Raw genomic sequence first — 21472 nt, forward strand, 5'->3', positions numbered from 1 at the left:
GCACCCCTGCAGACTGGGAGAGGGAAGGAGAGGAGGAGAGAAAGGCCTTCCCGTCTAGGCATAGACCTGCCCAGGTGTGTGGGGGGGACCAGCTCACCATCTCATTAATGTGGAATTGTTTTTAGGTTAATAATCTTGCGTTAATTTTCCCTTAAAATATTGTCTTTGACCGTTAAATGCTCACACTGTTATAAAAAGAACGTAATAAATGATCTTGAAGCAAATTCTCCTGCCAAATGTCATAATTTATTTGCATAATTAGCTCTTAATTTTAATTCAATATGCAAATCCATGCTTCCTTTCCATTGCAGCCGCCTGTTTCCCAGCCAGGCGGCCATGAATTTACTGTGTAGCTCTCTCCACGGCTGTCAGGGGCGGGGGTGGGGAGGCAGGCGCCTTCTGGGGTTGGTGCCTGCAGGAGGGGTTCAGACTCGCAGACTCAGATGGACAGCGGCCCCGCCACATAGATGCAAGGTCCCAGAGATGAACCTGTGTGGACACCAGAATGCCAACATATAGATGGACATGTGGAGAGAGGTGCCAACATGTATCACAGGCAGAGACTCTGAGGTGAGGGCACATGAACCCAAACCCATAAGCTGATGCAATAGGAAATCCATGGGTACCCACTGAGACACATTACGATGGTAGACACACCGTCATACATAGAACACATGCACACAGACTCCCCTGAAGTCCCATGACCTCACAGATCCAGACCTAGCACTGACATTCAGAGACCTGGGCCCAACCAAATATACCTATGAATGCAAACACACAGAGACCCAGCCAGTGAGCAGAAGTTCACAGGTACACTCAACACTCACAATTGAGAGATCCGTAGGCCTAGATACAGATGTGCAGAGTCATACTTGCAGAGACACACAGAGCTGTAAGACCACAAATCCTTACGTGCACACATATAATGAGAGACACTATTACACACTGAAATGTGACAACCCTACAGAAAAGCCAAAATGTTATGTGGGTACCCCCATACATGAAGGATTTGGCCTTCAAATCTCCACAGCAAGATTTTTGAGGCATTGTAGGGCTTCTGGAAAGAGCACTGAGCGTAGAGTCAAAAGACCACATTCTAGTACCAGTGACACCTCCCACTTCCTGAGAGACCCTAAGTAAGTCACATCACTTTTTTAAAATAACAGCTTTATTAAGATATAATTCACATACAGTGCAATTCATCTATTTAAAGTGTACAAGTCAATGGTGTTTTGTTTTGTTTTGTCTCTAGAGAGAAAGAGTCTGAGCCAGTGTGGGGGGGGTGTGGAGAGGTAGAGGGAGAGGGAGAGAGAGAATCTTAAGCAGGCTCCACACTAGTTCCTACATGGGGCTCAATCCCACAACCCTGAAATCATGACCTGAGCCAAAATCAAGAGTTGAACGCTTGTTGGACTGAGCTACCCAGGCACCTCACAAGTCAATGGTTTTTAGTAGATCTACAGGGTTGTGCAACCATCGCTGTCAGACATTTTAGAACATTTGAGCCATCTCCCCACCACTAGCCCCATTCTCGTTAGCAGTCTTTTTTTTCCCCAAAATACCTCTCACCCCCAGTCCTAAACAACTCTTAATATATTTTTTCTATATATTCGCTGATTCTTTATTTTCATATAAAGGGACTAAAAGAATGCATGGTTTTTTGTGACTGGCTTCTTTCACTTAACATAGAGTCTTCAATATCCATCCATGTTATAACATGAATCAGTACTTCATCACTTTTCATGACCAAATAATATCCCGTTGTATGGATAGACTACATTTTATTTATGTATTCACCAGTGGATGGACATTTGGATTATTTCCACTTTTTGGCCATTATGAAAAATACCGCTGTGATCATTGTCATATAAGTTTTTATGTGGGCCCATGTCTTCATTTCTCTTGAGTAGAAGTTGATCTTGCCAGAATTTGGGTCTCTCACCTGTGAAATGAGAGGGAGCTCATTCCATCAGAATCTCACAGACTTGTCCAGTTGCATTCATTTATGATGAATGAACATGGTGTTCTCCTCATGTGACCAGACTCACACATGCTCACACACACAATTACCAACACAGCCACCAGACATGTGACATAGCCATAGGTGCACCCAAGGCAGCCTCAACCCGGTCAGGGACCTGGTCCTGAGTTTGGGGCCTAGAGAAAAACAAAATAGAAATGCAGTCAGAGATGGTGATAGCTACAGGGAAGATCGTCCTGACTCAGGGAGGGTCCTTTCACAAAGGTCAAGTCTGGCATTGGGGAGGAAGGGGGTCCGTCAACAAGACGGTGAAGAGGCAGGGTGAGAAGGTGAGATTAGCGATGGGTGGTGGAGTCTTGGTCTGGTCTGGTCTGAACACCAGGACATCTGGGTCCCACTCACGCCGCTGTTCCTGCCTTTTCCTCCCCCACCCAGCCTACCCTTTGTCTCCTGGCTCCTGCTCCCTAGAGGAAACACGACTCCTCCTCGCCTTCCCCTAGGAGCTCAGGAGACAAAAGGAATCCTTTTGCAGGATAATTAAGGTTCAAAGTCAGCAGCTCCTCCCAGGAAACTGATCGGGTTTGCCCTGAGAGAGCCCTTTAGAGCGGGAGGGATGGTGAAGGGAGGGGAGACAGGGACAGACAAGACCAAGAGACAAGAGAGTGAACTCAGACACCACCGAGCTGACACTGAGGTTTATGACCGTGTATTGCCTGTCAGGATCCATCTTGAATCCTCGTTTTTAGAAGAGGGCCTTTGAAGGTAGGGCCTGATAAGCTACAGATGCCATACACTGTCTCCCACTATCACTGAAGTCCTGGGTGCAGAAGAGCAGGAAATGACTGAGTGTGACTGTGGATGTGTGATGCCCATCGATGTGGACGTGTGCTGTGGTGCTGTTGTGTATCAGTGTGTGAGTGTGTGAGTTGCATGTCTGTCCCCAACCCTCTCGGCCCCCACCCCCACCCATGCCCCCTGCAGAAGGCTCGCTGTGCGGCCTCAGCGGAGTTTCTAACCTGGAGTGATCGCTTTCCTGATTTGCCACTTTAGTACTCTTGTTAATGAATTTTTAATCTTCTTAATGACATTAAACACGGAAAGTAATTAAGGAAAACAAGTTTGAAACTGCTGACTTCAACCCTTTATTCACAACTATTTAATGTAGAATTAATTTGATTTTGCCCATTATTCAAATGAACGCGCTACCTTCTTCTCGGCCCCAGGCCTGTCCCTTTGCCCCCTCCCCACATGCCCAGGGACCCCCTGTCTCGTCACCCAGTTATCCCTGACCTGAGTGGGTGATGGTTTTTTTGTGTGACATGTCTGTGCTGGGGGCCTGGGTGTGCTGCCCCAGCCAGTCTCCTGGAGGATAAGGAAAGAGGGAAGAATGGCCTCTCTCAGTTGGGAGTGAGGAAGGAATATGGGGGCGGGGCTGACTCCTTTCCATCTCAGGTTTCCAAACTAGACATTCAATCATCAGCCCTAGGTGTTCCGCCTATGTACTCAAATGCTTGGATGTTGCCCGCATTCTTTTTTTTTTTTTTTTTGGTTGTTGTTGTTGTTTCGGGCATTCAGATCACAGGTGCTTGGTATTAGAATATTTAACTCTGTAGACCTCAAGATCTCTGGAGGTATATGGAGGCTCACATGTTGAGGTCCCATGAAGCCATGAAGCGCAGTTTCAGACCGTGTTTCAAAATTCCATTTTCAGAATTTCAGAGAAAGAAGCTTCTCCTCCCTAAACCCTGAGCTCTGGACAACTACCTCGGTAAGGTTAAAATGAGCAGGTCATAGTTGTTTGAAACTGGTCCTGGGCACAGAAATTGGCCCCAAGGAGTCAGCCTGTCTGAGCCCGAGTGGGTTTTGGCCTCCGTCTTCCAGAAGAGGTCCTTAGGGGCCTCTGATCCCTGGATGAGAGGGAAGACAGGGTCTATAGGAGCCCTGGGAGCACTCAGGCTCTGGGCCTCAAAGTCCTCACAGCTGGGGGTAGCCGGGAGAAGGCTGTAGTAGATCACCCCCAGCCTATTGACTCCTGCCTTCCAAAGGCCTTTACCCTTGGATCCCAGATCCTATTGTCTGTGTGTGTGTGTGTGTGTGTGTGTGTGTGTGTGTGTTGTACCTGTGCAGTGGTGATGACAGGAGGGTTGGGGTGGCCATGACTCTAGGAGGCAGCCAAGGCGAGTGAGGGATCTCAGCACGTGGCCTCAGGCAGATGTGACTTCAGTCCTGGCTCTGGACCTCCACATGACTTTGGGCAAACTCTGACCTCTTCTTTCACCTCTCCGAAGTGGGGAGAATGACTCTTACCTCGAGTTGTTAAGAAGATTAAATGGGATGTCACAATGGCCTTCCCATCAGTTCCTGGCAGTTCCAAAAATGTGCCAGAGAAGGAAAAGTGAGGGGTTCTAGGGTTCAGGACCAATAGGGGATTCAGAAAGCGATGGCTTTGCCCAGATGCACTGAAGGTGGGGAGAGGAGCTGGTTGTCAGAGAGCTTTGTCCCTCTTGCACCTTGAACATCCCTGGGTATTTTCCTTGGCCTCATTCCCCTGAGTTGTATTGCCAAGAGGGGTTTTCTCTCTTCCTCCCACTCCCTTACCCTTTCCTCTTGCCTCTTGTCTCCAAACAAGCCTCCCCCAACCCACTTCACTCATCTCAGCTCCTGGGAGCAAACAGCCCCCCCTTGCCCCCCATCACTCTGCACTGAGCCATGACTGGGCCTGAGCTGATGCGAGAGTCTCGCGCCCCTTCCTCCCATTCCAGGGACTTTATGGGCTGAGACGCTGTCGGCTTGCTCACTTCTCCCTCTCTCCCTTGCCTCTCTCCATCATTCTCCATGTTTCTTCCCCCCTCTTTCTTTTCTTCCCTGTCATAGCCTGCCTTGCTCTCATCTGTCTGTCTCTCCCTGTGTGTATCTCTGCCTCTCTCAGCTCTCTTTCCTGGGAAACCAGGGATTCTAGAACATTTCCAGCTCTAACTGTCCAGGGCACACTCTCAAGAAAGGAAAACTGGCAGGATGGAGTGGAAGGAGCCCCACTCCCCCCCCCCTTTTTTTTTTAAGATTTTATTCATTCATGAGAGACACAGAGAGAGAGAGGCAGAGACACAGGCAGAGGGAGAAGCAGGTTCCATGCAGGGAGCCCGATGTGGGATCAATCCCGGGTCTCCAGGATCATGTCCTGGGCCGAAGGTGGCGCTAAACCGCTGAGCCACCTGGGTTGCCCTCCCACTTCCCCTTCTTATTGACATCCTAAGGAAGGGCCCGGAGAAAGAAGACCTCGTCAATTTAGCACACTTGCACCACCCTTCCACACCTCCTCCCCTACTCCGACTCACACTCAAAACCCTCTCACAAAGACCCACACTCTCTTACATATATACACACACCCCACATGACAGACAGATTTGCACCTCACACACAGACACAAGTGTGCATAGGCACAGACACACATGGGTGCAGACGCACACTCACACACAGATGCGTATGTGCGCGTGTGCGCGCGCGCACACACACACACACACACACGCAGAGATCCCACAGGCGCCCAAAAGCACAGGGCAATGATTAATGTCCCCTCAGAAAAAGAAATTATATCGAATAAATTAAACTACTGTGGCAGCAAATTGAAAAATAAGGATGTAAATGAGGTTTGAATACTTAATATCGGAGACAAGGGGGGGGACAAAAAGGGATAGCTGGGTCCCCAGAGGGGACCAGAGAGGGGAGAAGATGTTCCCTCCTGCCCGCCAATTCAACTCTGGCTCCTGTCCAGGGACCTCAGAGTTGGGGGCTATGGTAGATTGGGGGCTTTAATCAGCACAGGAGACCCTCTCTGTAGTGGCCATGGCAGAGAAGGTCCCAGAGCCTCTAGAAAGACTCAGAGAGGGAGGATGAGGAAGAGGTGGTGTAACCACCTGGTAGCCTGTCAAAACTCACCCCTGACAGGCCCCAACACACAAGTGGATACTTGCTTCCAGATCCAACACATACTCCTCTGAAGGCTTGTCCTGGTATTAGAATATACCTGACCTCACTACTCATCTCCCCTGAGACCTCCACTCCCCCAAACACCCACATATATTTGATCACATTTGCCTTGCTCAGCCCTCAACTCAACCCCAAAGCTGCACACATTCTCAGAACTCACCTGTCTGCTCACCTACTCCAGTCCTTAACCCTGCTGGTGCCCTGACCCCACACCACAGACATTCTTCCTGCCAACACCCCAGTACGCATGGCGCACAGCCCTACCCACGCCAAACACCCCAAACACACCTGCACACATAGGGGTTCACAAAGAGAAACACAGCCTCTTTGCTTGGAGCACATCATGACACATCTGTCACACACACGGATGGCAGTCCCATGCCCGGTTGAAATTGTGAGAAGGAAAGAAGGAAGGGAGGCAGAGATTTGGAAGAGCCTTCTCTTTCTCTCTAGGCTTTAAAGGAGTCCTCCCTACACACACACACACACACACACACACACACACACACACACACTTCCAGCCAGCCTTCATCTTCCGTTTTCTCTCTGCCCCTCTCTGGCGCTGTCTCAGTTTCCCTCATTTTGCCCGTCCTCTTCCCTGTCGCCTTTGTCTCGGACACCCCAATGTATCCCTGCCCCCTCCTCCCGGCCGGTCGCGGGGCCCTGGGCCGCCCCCCCGCGGCACCCCGCCCCTCCCCCTCCTCCGCGGCTCTCGCTGTCGTCTCTGTTCATATATATTTAGTATTTATTTACAAGGCTGGGTTTTTTCCCTGGGCGGGAAGCCAGCCGTGCACAGAAATCCTTAAGATGCTATAAAGCTGGTGAGGTATAAAATGGAAAGTGGTTAGTGCGCTGTTTGGAGATATCTCACCGGCGGCCGGGCCCGCGCCGCCCAGCCGCCCGCTGTAAATCTCCCGGAGTTTAGCGCGCTTGTTTGCAGCCGGCCGCCAGGGGAGGGACCGCCGCCGGGAAGCCCCCCGGACGCGCCGTCACCCCCTCCTGACGTGAGGGGCAGCGAAGGGGGCCCGGGAAGACGCCTTTTGGGAAAGAGGCTCCCCGGCTGCGCCTCTTCTGAACTTCGCCTAATCCCCGAGGGCGACCGGCAGAGAAGGAGTGAAAACCTAGAGCCCAGAGGCCCCCCAAGCGGTGCGCGGGACAGAGACCTTACAATCCGCCCTCCCCTACGTGCGAACCATCCCCCCCAACCCCCCACCCCCCAGCAGCCAAGGGCTGGTGGGCTGAGGAGGGAGCAGGCGACAGCCCCCCACCGGGAAGAGTTTAGGGCGGGGAGCCAAGGTTCCCCCCAGCGGGGCTGGGGGCTCTCACACGGTTCTTTCACTCCCTTGAGTAGCAGGTGCCTCTCCCTAGTGGGATCGTAAGAGTTCCTGCTCCCAGAGCTGAAGGGAAGGTTAAATGAGTCGTGCAGGTAAGGATTTAGCACAGTGCCTGATACATAGTAGATGCTCAATACGTGCTGACTCTGTGATTTGTGCCAATCTGCCCAGCACTTTGTTCGTCCATGTGTTTAGTTAGTTGTTCATTTAGTCGTTTAGTTTGTCAGCTATTCCCAGCATTCGTACACCCATCGGTCCCTCCAGCAGCTTTAGGCTGTGTGGCTCCCGGCTCTGTAGTGGAGAATTCTGCAGAAGGCAACAGACCTCCCAGGGGAGCTCCAGTCCGGATGGGGCACTAAGAGCTCAACCAAGAGGGTAAAAGAGCCACTTCTGGAGTAAGAAACATTTCAGCTCAGCTTGGAGGGAAGGGGTTACCCAACCCATCAGCATGACATCCCTGTCCACAGTCACTGGGGAGACCTTTGACTTCCTGTGGTCTGAAGGTCACAGGAGGAGTGAAGGAGCAACTAGATTGTGAACCCCCAGAGGGCAGACCTCATCCCTCACTCAGGCCCCCAAACCCAGCAGAACCTGGAGCCAGCTCTAAGGAACTGCCTGTCAGTAAGTGCCCTTTGATTGATGAGTCAGGAAGGCTGAACCCTGTCACACTCCCCTCTCACTCTGGAGGGAGGACACACCTGTCATACCGCCTGCACACGCATGTCCCAGCTCACCTAGATACATGTCAGGAGGGCCGAGAGTAATGACAGGGAATTCTTAGGTGGTCACTGCCCAGAACTGGAGGCTCAGAGGAGCCAGTTCTGTGTCACATAGCCATGTCCAAGCCGTTTTTTCTGCATTGGTTCATTCATTCACTTGTTCGTTCATGTATTCAACAGGTGTTTACAGAGTCTCCTGGGTCCAGGGCTAAGGATGACTCAAATGAACATTACTGAGTACTGGCTCTCAAGAGGTTTATAGGACAGGACAATTGTAGGGCAAACATACTAATAATGACAGTATTAAGAAAATTATGCGAGAATCAGGAAAGCTATAAAGAGGACTAGAAGGTTCCCAGGGAAGAGAAACCACTGCTGCTGCTGGTGAATAATAATAATAATAATGATGATGATGATAATAATAACAACAACAAAATCGAGCAGGCACCTTCCTGAGCATTTTACAGGGAGTATTCAGAAGATGGTTTTACTTGAATCAGGTCTTGCAGAAGATTAAGATACTGACAGCCAGAGATGAACTGGGTGTTGGGCAGTAATGCCATCGCACAAGGACAGAGTCACAGGCAGAAGAAGAGTATGAACTAGTGCATGGAGGTGGGAAGTTGCTAGGTGGGAAGTGTGCAGGGGAACCACCCAGAGTCCAATTTGGCTGGTAAGTATGGGCATGAAGGAGAGTAATGGGAACTCTTGGAGAGAGGGGTAGGAAGGGGCCAGATTACAAAGGGCCATGAATATCAGAGTCAGGAGTTTGTACTTTATTTAGTAGGCAATGGGGAACCATTGAAGGGTTTTGAGTAGGGGATGATGGGATCAGAGCTGCACTTGAGGAAAATGAATCTGGCAGCAGTGTGTAGAACTGGAGACATGGAACTTAGAGACAGAGAGCCCTGCTGGGAGGTAGATGCCACACCTGGTGACTGGTGCATGGTTGGTGTTCCATAGGGTTTGTCAGTTGAATTGAAGAGGCCTAGGAAGGCTGTGATAAGGGCCTTCCTGGGGACAGTGGTGATGGTAAGGCAAAGATGGGTGCCAAAGAAATCAGGAAGCTTCTCTGAATTGGTATGCTAACTGAAGGTAGAAATGAGGACAGGGGAAGAGCCAGAGGCATCAAGGTTTCTTTGAGGGTGAATGGGTGAATGGCAGGGCTACCAACAAAGTAGGGACTCACATATTGTTGCTAACTTCAGGAGGGACACATGAGTCTGCTTGTCAAGTATTAAATGGCTTGTGCTGTCTGAGTTGTGGGCTTGGATCTCAAGAGAAGCTTGGAATTAGAGATCAATGCTTCTATTACCTGCACTGAGAGAGGAAAGTTCCTGAGTGGTTGAGACTTCCTGAGAGACTGGAGAGAATAGCGGAGAACTGGAATTTGAGCTTCGTGCTGTGGCTACATTTAGGGGAGAGTGTAGGGGACAAATGAGACAGGGAGGGTTAGAGATGCTGTGGGGGTCGGGGGCAGAGTGCAGTGGGCCAGGCAGCCAAGAGATGTGTGAGTTTTCCCTGAGTGACTGGCATTCCTAGGTTTCCATGGGATGGGGCCTGAGAATCCTAAGTGGGGTCTGGTGGTCAGGAGGTTGAATGAGAGGTCATGAATAACCTTGTGCGGAGAAGTGAGGCTAGAAGGTGCTCCTGGGAGCAGGGGCTACTCCAGGGCATAGCATGCAGGGATACTCCACCACCTGCCCACTGCTCAGACCAAGCCCCCAGACTTGAGGTTTCCCCTGAGGCACTCTTATCCCTCTTCTGGATGGAGCAAACAAAAGTGGGAGTCAATGGGGAGGCAAGTGGGAACCAGTGAGACCAGCCGCTCCCTAACTTCGGATTCCTGAAACCCTCAGATCTCAGCATGCTCAGGGACTTACTAGGTTCATGCTGTTTATTTGGATAAAAACCACACAGCTGTCCTCTTCTTTTTTTTTTTTTAATTTAATTTAATTTTATTTTTGATAAGCACACAGTGAGAGAGAGAGAGAGGCAGAGACATAGGTAGAGGGAGAAGCAGGCTCCATGCACTGGGAGCCTGATGTGGGATTCGATCCCAGGTCTCCAGGATCGCGCCCTGGGCCAAAGGCAGGCGCCAAACCGCTGCGCCACCCAGGGATCCCTGTCCTCTTCTTTTTGATGCAGGTGGCACCCTTGTCTGGTCATCCCCTGGACAGGTTTGACCATCCTCTTTCTGGGCACTGGGAATCACCCTGTTCTGCAGCTGCCTACCTCTATCTTGGGCCATACTCCAGCACTGGGGCTGCTAACACCTAGGTCCCCCAGCATCCCCAGAACTGTGGGGTTTAGGAAGTAGAGGGGACAGGACCCAGAACCTCATTTCCCTTTTAGGAGGAGCAAGGCATGGGAGGTGGTACGGGCCCCCACCCTCCCGGAGGGGGCCCACAGTCCTAAATGCCCCCGCGCCTTCTCCATATTGTGGGAAAAGCTGCTGCATCCATCACTGTCAGGCGCCGAGTTTGAATAAATTTGAATGCACTGAGCCGTGGGCTGCAGTTTCTATAATATCACTTTCCAGTTTGAATATTTCACTTACTTTTTTTTTTTGAATTTCTTTTTATCCAACAGTTTCTCCTCCTTTTCATCTACCCCCGCTGCAGCCAAGCTCTGGATGTAGAGAGAGGACAGTGCCTTGAGGGTGTCTGAGATGGGAAGAGACCAGGCCTTTGGCAGCTTTGGCATCTCTGTTCTCCCACCGCCACCCCCACCCAGCACATGTGCTCCCTGGCCTGGGAGCTCCATCTTCCCATGTGTAGATGGGAAAGCAGCAGTTGGAGAATGAGCCACCCTCAAACTCCCACCTTTCTGTATGGGCAGACCAAGTGTGCCAGGGTTCTGCTTCTTCCCTACGGGGGCCTGAGCCCCTCACCTACAGACCCTCCAGCATATACTTGTGTGCACATGTGCACACACACACACCTTCTGATATATTAACTTGTACCTAAATGTTAATATCGGATTGCAGTTTCCCACTAGGAAGTTAACTCTTAAGTCCCTCCAACCATTGTCTTGCCTTCCCCTATAAATGAGGACCCCAGTTATAGATTCCCTCTCATCTCCCTGTATCTCTTTATTCTCCATCTATCTATGTGGTATCAATACAGCCATGCCTTCTGGACAGGGGCTATTGGGAGGGAGAAAGTACTAGAGTCCTGGCCATGGACTCTACTCCAGGCAACCACCGGTGGTTCCTGGCCACAAGCCCCATGATTCACTAGATTATGGTTAATGCCATCCCCCTCCTTGCCCAGAGCTCAGGGACCAGGGACAACTGAGGTGCATACAAGAAAAGAAATCATCCTGGAATAAAACGACTCAGGATTGCATTCGAGAATGGATCTAGATAAGGATGGGGAAGTGAGCAGGTTGAGAAGCGTTCTGGGGACCCTTAGTCTGTATTTTTCTATAGTGGCATCTGGTCACACTGCCCCTTGGACCATACATAAGGTACTGCTGCTACGTAGACAATCGTGAGAGGGCAGTGACCATTCAGGAGGCTTAGTGATACTGACATCCATGAGGACACTCTGCTTTATGGGGCACACTAATTGGCTAGAGGGCCACTGAGTGCCCTAACCATCTAAAAAGACCCACATTGACCATATGTGGATCCCTGCACCTCCAAGGAGTCATCCAGGCCATCTCCCAAGGAGACATTATTCATAGAGCACATGTTCCTCTTCCCTGCCAGAAATGGCACTTCTTTTGGCTACTAATCATTCCCCAACAATGCCCACATCTGCCACACAGTAGGTATGTATTGGGGAGAGTGTGTGAGGGGAAACAGGACACAGAAAGCTTCAGTGAATCTGTGACTTTTGGAGGTGATGCTGCAGCTCCCCATTCGGTGCCTGGTCTTACATGCTCATAGTGGAAAAGGCAGGCGATAAGGAAGAAATGGTTGGATTTGGGGAGCTCAAGATGTGGTTAGGGAGGTGAAATTGTTATTAAGAGTAATATTTATTTCTACTTACACTGCTATGGTCAAAAGGGGCTTGTGCAGATTTAGGACACACACACATACACACATGCAAGGATCAGAACAGTTTGCAAAGAGAGAGAGGACAATTGGAAATCACTTAAAGGCAGGAGAAAGATAAATGGATGGGGGTTCTGGTCAGAAGAGTGTCTGCTGTTAGCATGGCCATCACAGGATGCTATAATTGCCCACCCCTCAAGGAGCTCACCTGTGTGGGTTCAAGTAGTCAAGGAAGGCTTTCTGGAGGAAGCAGAACCAGTCCTGGGGCTTGATAGATGGCACAACAAACCAGAGCGGCATTCCAGTGGCAGGACTGGAGTAAGGAAAGTCAGAGAAAAGGAGCTGAACATGTGGCAAATGTTGGGTCAGGGAGGAGTTGGCAATGGGAGTGGTGGGTTTGAGGAACAGTGAGCAGGTGGCAGAGATACAATATGTCCAGGGAACAGTAAAGAGATGAGAGCCCCTGTGGGCCATTAATAGAGAGGAGATGGGGTGGTCAGTGTGCTGGGAACACTTAGGGGTGCCCCAGACTAGCTTGGCTTCCCTTCAATATTTCCTAATTCGAATAGACTCCTCAGCACCCTCTTCCTGCAGCCCCTCTCCCCCTTCCACCCTCCATGAGCTCAAACTCAGCACCCAGCAAAGACAGCCCTCACCAGGGGAGGGTTAGCCATACAGCACCCCCCCCAGAAGGAGGCACATACCCCTACTAGGGCAGAAGCCTCCCCTCCCCGCCCCTCCCCCAGTGTACCCCTGGCTGGCCCTGTGGTGGGAGGGGTGCGGTGTGAAGGGAGAGGCTCTCCTGCTGCACCATGACAGATGATTGACTTGAAACAATATCTAAGGCGATCAGGATAAAGTGCTGGCCATTTCAAGGCTCAGCAGAATTCAGATTCTAATTAGACTTCTCACCACATTCCAAATAAAAATGGTTCCCCTGGTATCCTCTTTGCCTATCAGGTGTCTCTCCCTGATCGCTGGAACAAAACGCATAAAGAAAGTGATTAAAGCCATAACAAAGGCATAAAATTGGAATTATCGCTGCCACCACATCTGGGAGCATGGAGTGTCACCACACCGCCCCCTCCTCCCCAAACCTGCACACACAGAGAAATGCTGTCCCACTCCAGCTCCTGGCTGGGCACCCTGCAATGACAGCTATCAGATGGGTGAAGAGGTAGGGGGATAAGGGTTCAGGGGGAGGGATGGAACTAGGCAAGGGTGGGAGGTCCAAGGAGCCAGGGATTGGAGACCAGGAGGCAAGTTAAGTGGGCAAATGAGGGGCTCCAGGCCTGAGGAGCAAGGGGTGAGTGGTCTAAGGAGTGAGGGATGGGCAGCCAATGGTCACTGTCTCTAGTGTCTAAATATTTACCAGTGGGGTGGGTCCTTGGGGTTCTTGTTTTGATGACCTCACCACCCCAGGACATACACAGTCGTTTGCACACACATGTAAGCAGAGCTTACAACATGCTATAAACTGTTTCATGCACTCTACGTGGTGTTCATCTCCGTTAGGAGACACAAGTCCCCCCCCTGACCCACTACCCAGCCACTGGACCCAGTGCTAGTTTTCAGTTCCCTCTCCCTTCCTGCTTCCAACAGGGCATACACCTATAGAGACTACTAAGTCCCCATTGGTCCCCAGCAAATGTGTGCACAGCCAGCACATAATCCAGAGACCCCAGTCCCCTGCACCACACATTTGCACACATGCACACACACACACGTGTGTACCATGTCTATAACAATCTCCTCACATGGTGCCCCACATTCTGGGTATATAGCAAAGGCCCGCCATCTCAGTGGGGCCCTGGCCTCTAACTCTTCTGCCTCCCCTACTGCTGCCCCCATCTGCGCCTCACAGCTAGCCTGGTACCTGGTACGGGGCAGCCTTGTTCCCTGCGTGGGGCGGGTAGGCAGGCGGGAGGTCCAGAGGAGGGTGAGGGAGTGGGAGCGGGGCTCTGAGCGGGGACGATATAAAATTAAAAGGTAAAAAGCAGGAACGCAAATGGAGGGTGCTTTCAGCTTTCACATTATTAATGACTCTTCAAAAAATCGGCGAGTTTTCCAATCTTCTCTGAGAAGCGCTTGAAGGAGCTCACAGATGAAACTGACCTTCAAAATGTTCTTTGGTCTTTAGTTAAGAAATTCGCTCGCCATTATGGCATCATTAGGGAAACAAGGATAAAATTACTCCATGGTTAATGACCTATAGTATCTCCCCACCAAAATTTGTTTCAGATCTAATAAAACTGTGCTTAACACACTCGGATGAGTTATGAGGACTGTTCTGCAGGGTATTAAAATGTGGAAAATAGATTTTCCGAAGCTGGGGGGACTGGACTTTTTGAATCAGATAGCAGAATGGAATTTTCTGGGCAATAAATTCTTCCATGTCTCAATTTCATCTCGCGCTCTCTCTCTCCTGCCTGCCTCTGCCCCTCTCTCTCTCCCTCACTCTCTCTCTCCCCCACTCTCTCTCTCTCTCTCTCTCTTTCTCTCTGTGTGTGTCTCCCTCTCTCTGTCTTTCATCTTTTCCTAAAATACTGAAACAACATAGAAACGTTACAAATTTGGAAACCTACATAAACTTTGAAAAAAGCAGAGTGACAAAGGCCATCTGTATGTGGCAGTGGGAGCTTGCATATGTGTGTACATGTATGCTTGTGGCTCCTGCCTGCTGCACAAGAGTGGTAGTGACTTCCTCCTTCCCCTCACCCAGTGCCTCTATACACACCCAAGGTGGGACTGACACCCTCCATTTCTCTCTTGCCAGCCAAGCCGCCGGATCTCATCCCTCTGCACCAAAATCACAGGCACACCCACGCTACTAACCCTTCTAGCATCCCCTACCTAGGGCCACGATACACACCAATGCCAGGAGTCAGCCTAGAGGAACCCACCTGCCCCGTCCACCCCAAACTTCTTGGTGATGGGAAGGGGGTTGCACTGGCCTTGTGAAGGGTCAGAGCTGCCCTTTTTGGCACACATGTGTGCATATCAGCACATGCTAACCCTATTCATGGGGTGCACCCAGATGCCCCAGCCAACCAGGCTGGAGGCTGAGACCCGAGCCCCAGCCCAAGCACTGGCCGAAGGTTTTCGGGGGCTGGATACTGCCGCGGAGAGAGGTGGCTGGCGAGGTAATGGCATTTTGCTCTCTTTAAACTTTAATCTTTCCTATTAATTCCCTGCAACTGGAGAATGTGTGAGAGTTAATGTTCCGTGAACGTGTTTCGCACTCGGCAGTCTCTTCGAGCTAATTACCTTCAGGTGCTAAATGGAGGGAAATTGCAATCCATTTGGATGTGAAAAAATTTCGCCTTCCCGTCCCCTGTGAGACATCCTTTTTCCTGAGTGCTGCAGAAAGAATGCTCTCTGGGTGGGAGTTTTTTTCCTAATGTTTTTTTTCTTCGGCCCTCTCCCCCGCCCCCTTTCTCCAAGAGTCTGGGTTTTACAGGACGGTGGTAGTTGGAGACTGGAGGAGGCCTGGGCCTCAGCACAAGGTCTGAGTCTGGGGTGGAGGCCAGGTGGGGAGGGACTTACAAGCAGGGGAGATGCCCAGGCTGAGAATCCGGCCCCTGCCCCTTGGAGGCCTTGGAGTGGAAGTGTATTTACACGCTTAATAACACGCTTATTACCAGTGTTTCTCAGCTGCTAGGTTTTGAATACAGATATAATAGAATTTTACAAGCCACATAAAAGCTGTCCTTCTCTTGGACCCTGAACTGGGGTGTCTGGTAGGGCGGAGGACAGGGAATGGCGAAAAGAGACAAGGAGGGAGAGAATGTAAACGGGTCAGAGAACTGGAGAGAGAAAAGAGGAGAATGGTGTGGGAAGGAGATGGGTCCCTGGATGGGGCTGTGTGAGGGCCAGTAGGGAGAGATGGGCGGGACCTCTGTCTCCATCCCAGAGAACTGGCACCAAAGATAAAGGCATGAAGGCCAGAAAGGTCTACTCTTGAAGCCTCTTAGGTCTCAGCAGGGCATACACAACTTAGTGACATATCCATCCCTCCAGCTCCATCCTGACCTCTGATCTCACACCTCAACCTCATCTAAGCCTCACAAAAAGAAACATCTAATTTCACCTCCTCCCTCTACCCTGGATCCAACCTACTAGCCTTTGTAAACCCCATTCCCTAACCTAGGTTGGGGCAGGGAGCTACCAAGATGTAATAACTTGCTTCCACCCAAAAAGGAACGGTCTGGTTTAAAACACACAAGACAGAACCCCCACCCCCAAGTAAGCGGTGCTCCACTTGAAAGAGGATGAGGACTCCCACAATGGCCCTTGGCTTTACCCTCCACTTGGAATTCTCTCTCTGACTTGACCTGTGTTCTACTTGTGAGGGAGCAGCCATTCTTTCTAACACTGAAGAGCCTTCTTTGGGAGAATATACTGGGGAAATATCGGAGTGGCTTGGGTTTAGTTATTTGTTAAAGGCTTATTCTGAAGGGTTTCAAATATATTTTTTAAAAATCCATATACCTATCAATTGGTTTCAACAACTATCAACATATAGCCAATCTTATGTCTTCGATTCATGAGGACTATTTGGATACAGACATAAAATCAGTTCACCATAAATATTTTAACATGCATTTCTAAAAGCTGACTCTTTTAACATTACCCCAATAGCATCATCTCACTTAAATAAAAATTAACTCTAATTTCTTACTCTCATCAGATATCTATTCGGTATTCAAATTTCCCTGAATCAGTTTCTAATCCAGGTCCACACACTGTACATGGTCAATGTGGCTCTAAAGCTTCTTTTATTCCTTAAGCTACACTTTCTTCCCTCTTCTTCTTGCAATTTATTTATTTATTTATTTATTTATTTATTTATTTATTTTTTTTTTTTAAAGATTTTATTTATTTATTCATGATAGTCACAGAGAGAGAGAGAGAGAGAGGCAGAGACACAGGCAGAGGGAGAAGCAGGCTCCATGCAGGGAGCCCGACGTGGGATTCAATCCCGGGTCTCCAGGATCGTGCCCTGGGCCAAAGGCAGGCGCCAAACCGCTGCACCACCCAGGGATCCCAAAAATTTATTTATTGAAGAAGCTATGGGCCATTTGTCCTATGGAATTTCCTTCATTGAGGATTTTGTTATAGCACCTCTGTGGTATCATTTAACATGTTTCTCTGCCTTTTAAATTGGTAGATTCCAGAGTCCCTTGGCTTCAGATTTAATTTTTGGCAAGAATATTTTATAGGTGGCGTGAACTTCCTATTGCATCACATCAGGAATACATAATTTCTTGTCGCTTTTCTTTTTATAATATTAAGATTAATCGGGATCCCTGGGTGGCTCAGAGGTTTAGCGCCTGCTATTGGCCCAGGGCGCGATCCTGGAGTCCCAGGATCGAGTCCTAAGTCAGGCTCCCAGCATGGAGCCTGCTTCTCCCTCCTGCTGTGTCTCTGCCTCTCTCTCTCTATCATAAATAAATAAATAAATAAATAAATAAATAAATAAATAAATAAATAAATATTTTTAAAAATATTAAGATTAATCAGTGGGTTCAGTTGCTGTCAGCTGGATCTATCCATTACAAAGTTTCCCTTCAGCTTTTTTCCTTCCATCAGCTTTTCACTTAATGGTTTTAACAGCCATTTACTATCATTGACTAGATCCATTACTTCATTAGGTGTTTCTGTATTTGTTTTGAAACTGTTTCTTTTCTTCCAGCTTTTTATTTTGAAGAATTTAAAACTGTCCAGCAAATTTCACTGTTGCAATGAATGCTGTGTACTCTGACACAGATGAACAGTTTGTAACTATTTCCACACTGGGTTGATCTCTCCCTTTCTCTTTTTGAAACACTTGTGTGTTAGTTGCTGACATAAATGACACTTCATCCCGAAATACTTCCGCAGTTATCTTTTAAGAACAAGGACATGTCTGTACTGCACTGTGTGATGATCACTTTCAGGAACTTTAACATTTGCCTGATGTATGAGTTCATATTCAAAACCCTTCAATTGTCCCAATAATGTTCTTTATAACTGCCCTCTCTCACCCCAAATCCAAGATCTTTCCTTGTATTTATTTTGTATTTTTAATCTCCTTTATTTTGGAATAGTTCTCAAGCTTTTTTATTTATTTATTTTTATTTTTTTCATGAGTTTTGGAAAACCCAGGCAACAAAATGTCCCCCAGTTTGGATTTGTCTGATTGTTTCCTCATGATTAAATTCAGGCTAAATATTTTGGACAGGAATACCACATAGGTGATGTTTCTTTCTCAGTGCATCTTATCAGGAGGCATAAGGTATCGGTTTCTCTCATTATTGGTGGTGATAAGTTTGATCATTTTTAAGGTGGCATCATCCCAAGTTTCTCCATTGTAAGGGTGCCCTTTGCCCTCTCTGAATACAACATTATGATGGGGGCAGGGACATGATTTGGACAGGCAGACTCAGTACCTGTTCTGGAGTGGGCTGACCTGCTGCCACCTTGGAGCCCCTAAGCTACATCTTCGAGCCTTTAGTCTTTCAATTCAAAGCTTCTGAATTGGCAGTTAAATGAATTGCTAGGAGAAGACCCTTCCTACTGAAAAGGGGATCCCTTCTTTAATCCATGTTTATAAGGCTACAAAAAAAAAAAAAAAAAAGCTAAAAGTGGCAGAAAGAAGTCCAAGCTAGGGATCCCTGGGTGGCGCAGCGGTTTGGCGCCTGCCTTTGGCCCAGGGCGCGATCCTGGAGACCCGGGATCGAATCCCACGTTGGGCTCCCGGTGCATGGAGCCTGCTTCTCCCTCTGCCTGTGTCTCTGCCTCCCTCTCTCTCTCTCTCTCTCTGTGACTATCATAAATAAATAAAAATTAAAAAAAAAAAAAAAAAAAAGAAGTCCAAGCTAGGTTAAGCACAAAGGGATGTTTAGGCTTGGGAAAGGCAGAAACCAAAGCAGGTCTATGTCCCTAGAACTGAAGCCCATTGGCCTACTCCTTCATGGTGCTGTCAATGTGACCCTGCTTGTAAGCATCCCAGCCCCTGGCCCCATCAGTTCAAATTTCCAACTCCCAAGAGTGGGAATCTGATTGGCCTTTGTACAAGGTAACTGACCTTACCTCAGTCAACTGTGGCCAAAAATCCTTTCTAGGAATCCACCCCTTTGGTTGGAGAGAATCCTTCCCAAAGATGCTGGGCAGACATTCAAGGGGTACATGTCACAGAAATAAACTCACAAACTCTCCAAAGGACAGACAAATAAAAACTCTTGAGAACAACTTCATCATAAAGGGGAAGGCCTTGGCTTTAGGCTGTGCTGGCAAGAGTTGAAAGATGGAGCCAAGTCCCATGGACCAACCACACTGTAAAAGATCTGGAGGGACACAGTATACAAGGGGAAGTATATCCAGAAGGTGCAGTTCTGAGTATCTGTAGATGTCTGGTCACCTTGAAGCTGGAACACCAAATGCTGATCTGGCTTCACAAATAGGGACATGACACCAGGTCTCCAAATTGTAAGTCTCATTCAGCTTCCTGTCATCTGATCCACTAAAGGACATACACCAAACCCTCTGCTTTGGTCTCAAATCCTAGAGCCCCTTGGGTCCCTCCCACTCACAGAATGAGTTTGAGAGAAATCCCAAAGGCATACCAGTGGTATTTGGTATTTTTGAGTCCCATGGAGGATTTAGTTATTTCAGTCTAGTGTTGTTACCCCAGCCCAGTTTTGGGGAATCCTGGTTAACAGTTTCTTCTCGCCCCTGAAATTTGCAAAATCCAAATACTAAAAATTTACAATAAACAAGTACCTAAATCAATTACAAGCTGTACCTGAGAAAAGCAGCATGTTTTTTCCTAGCAGTGCACTGTGTTGGTATACCTTACCCAGCCTAGGCAGGTGCAAGCCAAACCAAATGCAGTCAGAGCAGGGAGCTGTCCCTTGGCTTTTCAAGACAGAGGAGCCTCTCTAGGCTGGACTCAAGCTGCTTAGGCAGGACCGCCCCAGCCAGCTGATATGGCAAATCTCTTTGTTGGATTGTTCCTTTTATCAATAAATAACATCCCATTTTATCCTTATTAGTGCTTTTGCTTTTAAATTCTTGTTGGATATTAATATTGCTAGCCTACCTTCCTTCTGGTTAATATTTGCCTAGCATATCTTGTTTTATATCTTCCTTTTTAATCTTTCCATGACTTTATATTTTAGGCAAGTCTTTTGTGAACAGCCTATGCCTGGATTTTTAAAAAATCCAAATTGGGGTTCCTGAGTGGCCCAGTCCATTAAGTGTTTGCCTTTAGCTTATGATCTCAAGGTCCTGGTATTGGGCTCTTCGTTGGGCTCTCTACTCAGCAGGGAGTCTGCTTCTTCCTCTCCCTCTGTGCTTGCTCTCTCAAATAAATAAATTTAAAAAATCTTTTAAAAAATATAAATAAATGAAAAATAATCTAAATTGAAAGTCTCTTTTATTTTTTTTATTTTTTATTTTTTTATTTATTTATGATAGTCACAGAGAGAGAGAGAGAGAGAGAGGCAGAGACATAGGCAGAGGGAGAAGCAGGCTCCATGCACCGAGAGCCCGATGTGGGATTCGATCCCGGGTCTCCAGGATCGCGCCCTGGGCCAAAGGCAGGCGCTAAACCGCTGCGCCACCCAGGGATCCCTGAAAGTCTCTTTTAATCAGAAAATTTGATATGTCTACCTTTGTTGTGATTAATGCATTTGGACTTACTTCTATCATCTCTGTGTTTTCTGTTTTTTTTTTTAAGGTTTTTTTTAAAGATTTTATTTATTTATTCGAGAGAGAGAGAAAGAGAGAGGCAGAGACATAGGCAGAGGGAGAAGCAAGCTCCATGCAGGGAGCCCGATGTGGGATTCGATCCCGGGACTCCAGGATCACGCCCTGAGCTGAAGGCAGAAGCTTAACCACTGAGCCACTCAGGCATCCTTGTGTTTTCTATTTTGATGCTTTTCCTTGCTTTCCCTCTTTTCCCTCTTCCATGCCTGCTACAACATTGCTAAGGTTTCTTTATTCTATTTTTTTATTTTCTTTTTTACTAGTTTGGAAGTCAACACTCTATTTCTAGACAATTAGTTACTCTTAATTTTTTAAACATGCATATGTTACTTAAAGACTAATGTGAATGTGTATTTCTGTTCTGTAAAATAGAAGGATCTTAGAATGTAATGTAAACTAACTTCTTCCATTTTTCATATAATTTACTGATTGGTATTTTAGTTCTATCATATCTTTATACTCTTTCAAAAAATTATTATTATTAATTATTGTTTAGATTTGCCTACATATTTATCAGTTTCATTGCTCACTATAGCTTCTATTAGCCCAATTCTTTGAACCCCTTTGGGTTCAGTTTCCTTCTTACTGAAAACTTTTAGAAATTCTTTCAGCAAGGATCTGTGAATACGTAACTCTTTCATTTATATCTGAAATTATTTTTATTTCACCCTTTCTGTGTTTAATGATAATTATCTGG

The 21472-nt window shown here is 48.0% G+C and overlaps 1 protein-coding gene across 1 annotated transcript in view; it reads right to left on the reverse strand.

Annotated features, from left to right (window-relative positions):
* Positions 1-1148: 1148 nt before the first annotated feature.
* HIF1AN (hypoxia inducible factor 1 subunit alpha inhibitor) overlaps positions 1149-21472 on the reverse strand; it is an 84034-nt gene continuing 63710 nt past the window's right edge. The window contains exons 9-10 of the transcript XR_012020724.1: positions 12233-12337; positions 1149-2157 (exon numbers count right to left, since the gene is read on the reverse strand). The gene's annotated coding sequence lies outside the window, so the exon portion shown is untranslated. The remainder of the gene's footprint in view (positions 2158-12232; positions 12338-21472) is intronic.

Source organism: Canis lupus, chromosome 29, assembly GCF_048164855.1.
Source record: "Canis lupus baileyi chromosome 29, mCanLup2.hap1, whole genome shotgun sequence".
NCBI classification, from domain to species: Eukaryota; Metazoa; Chordata; class Mammalia; order Carnivora; family Canidae; genus Canis; species Canis lupus.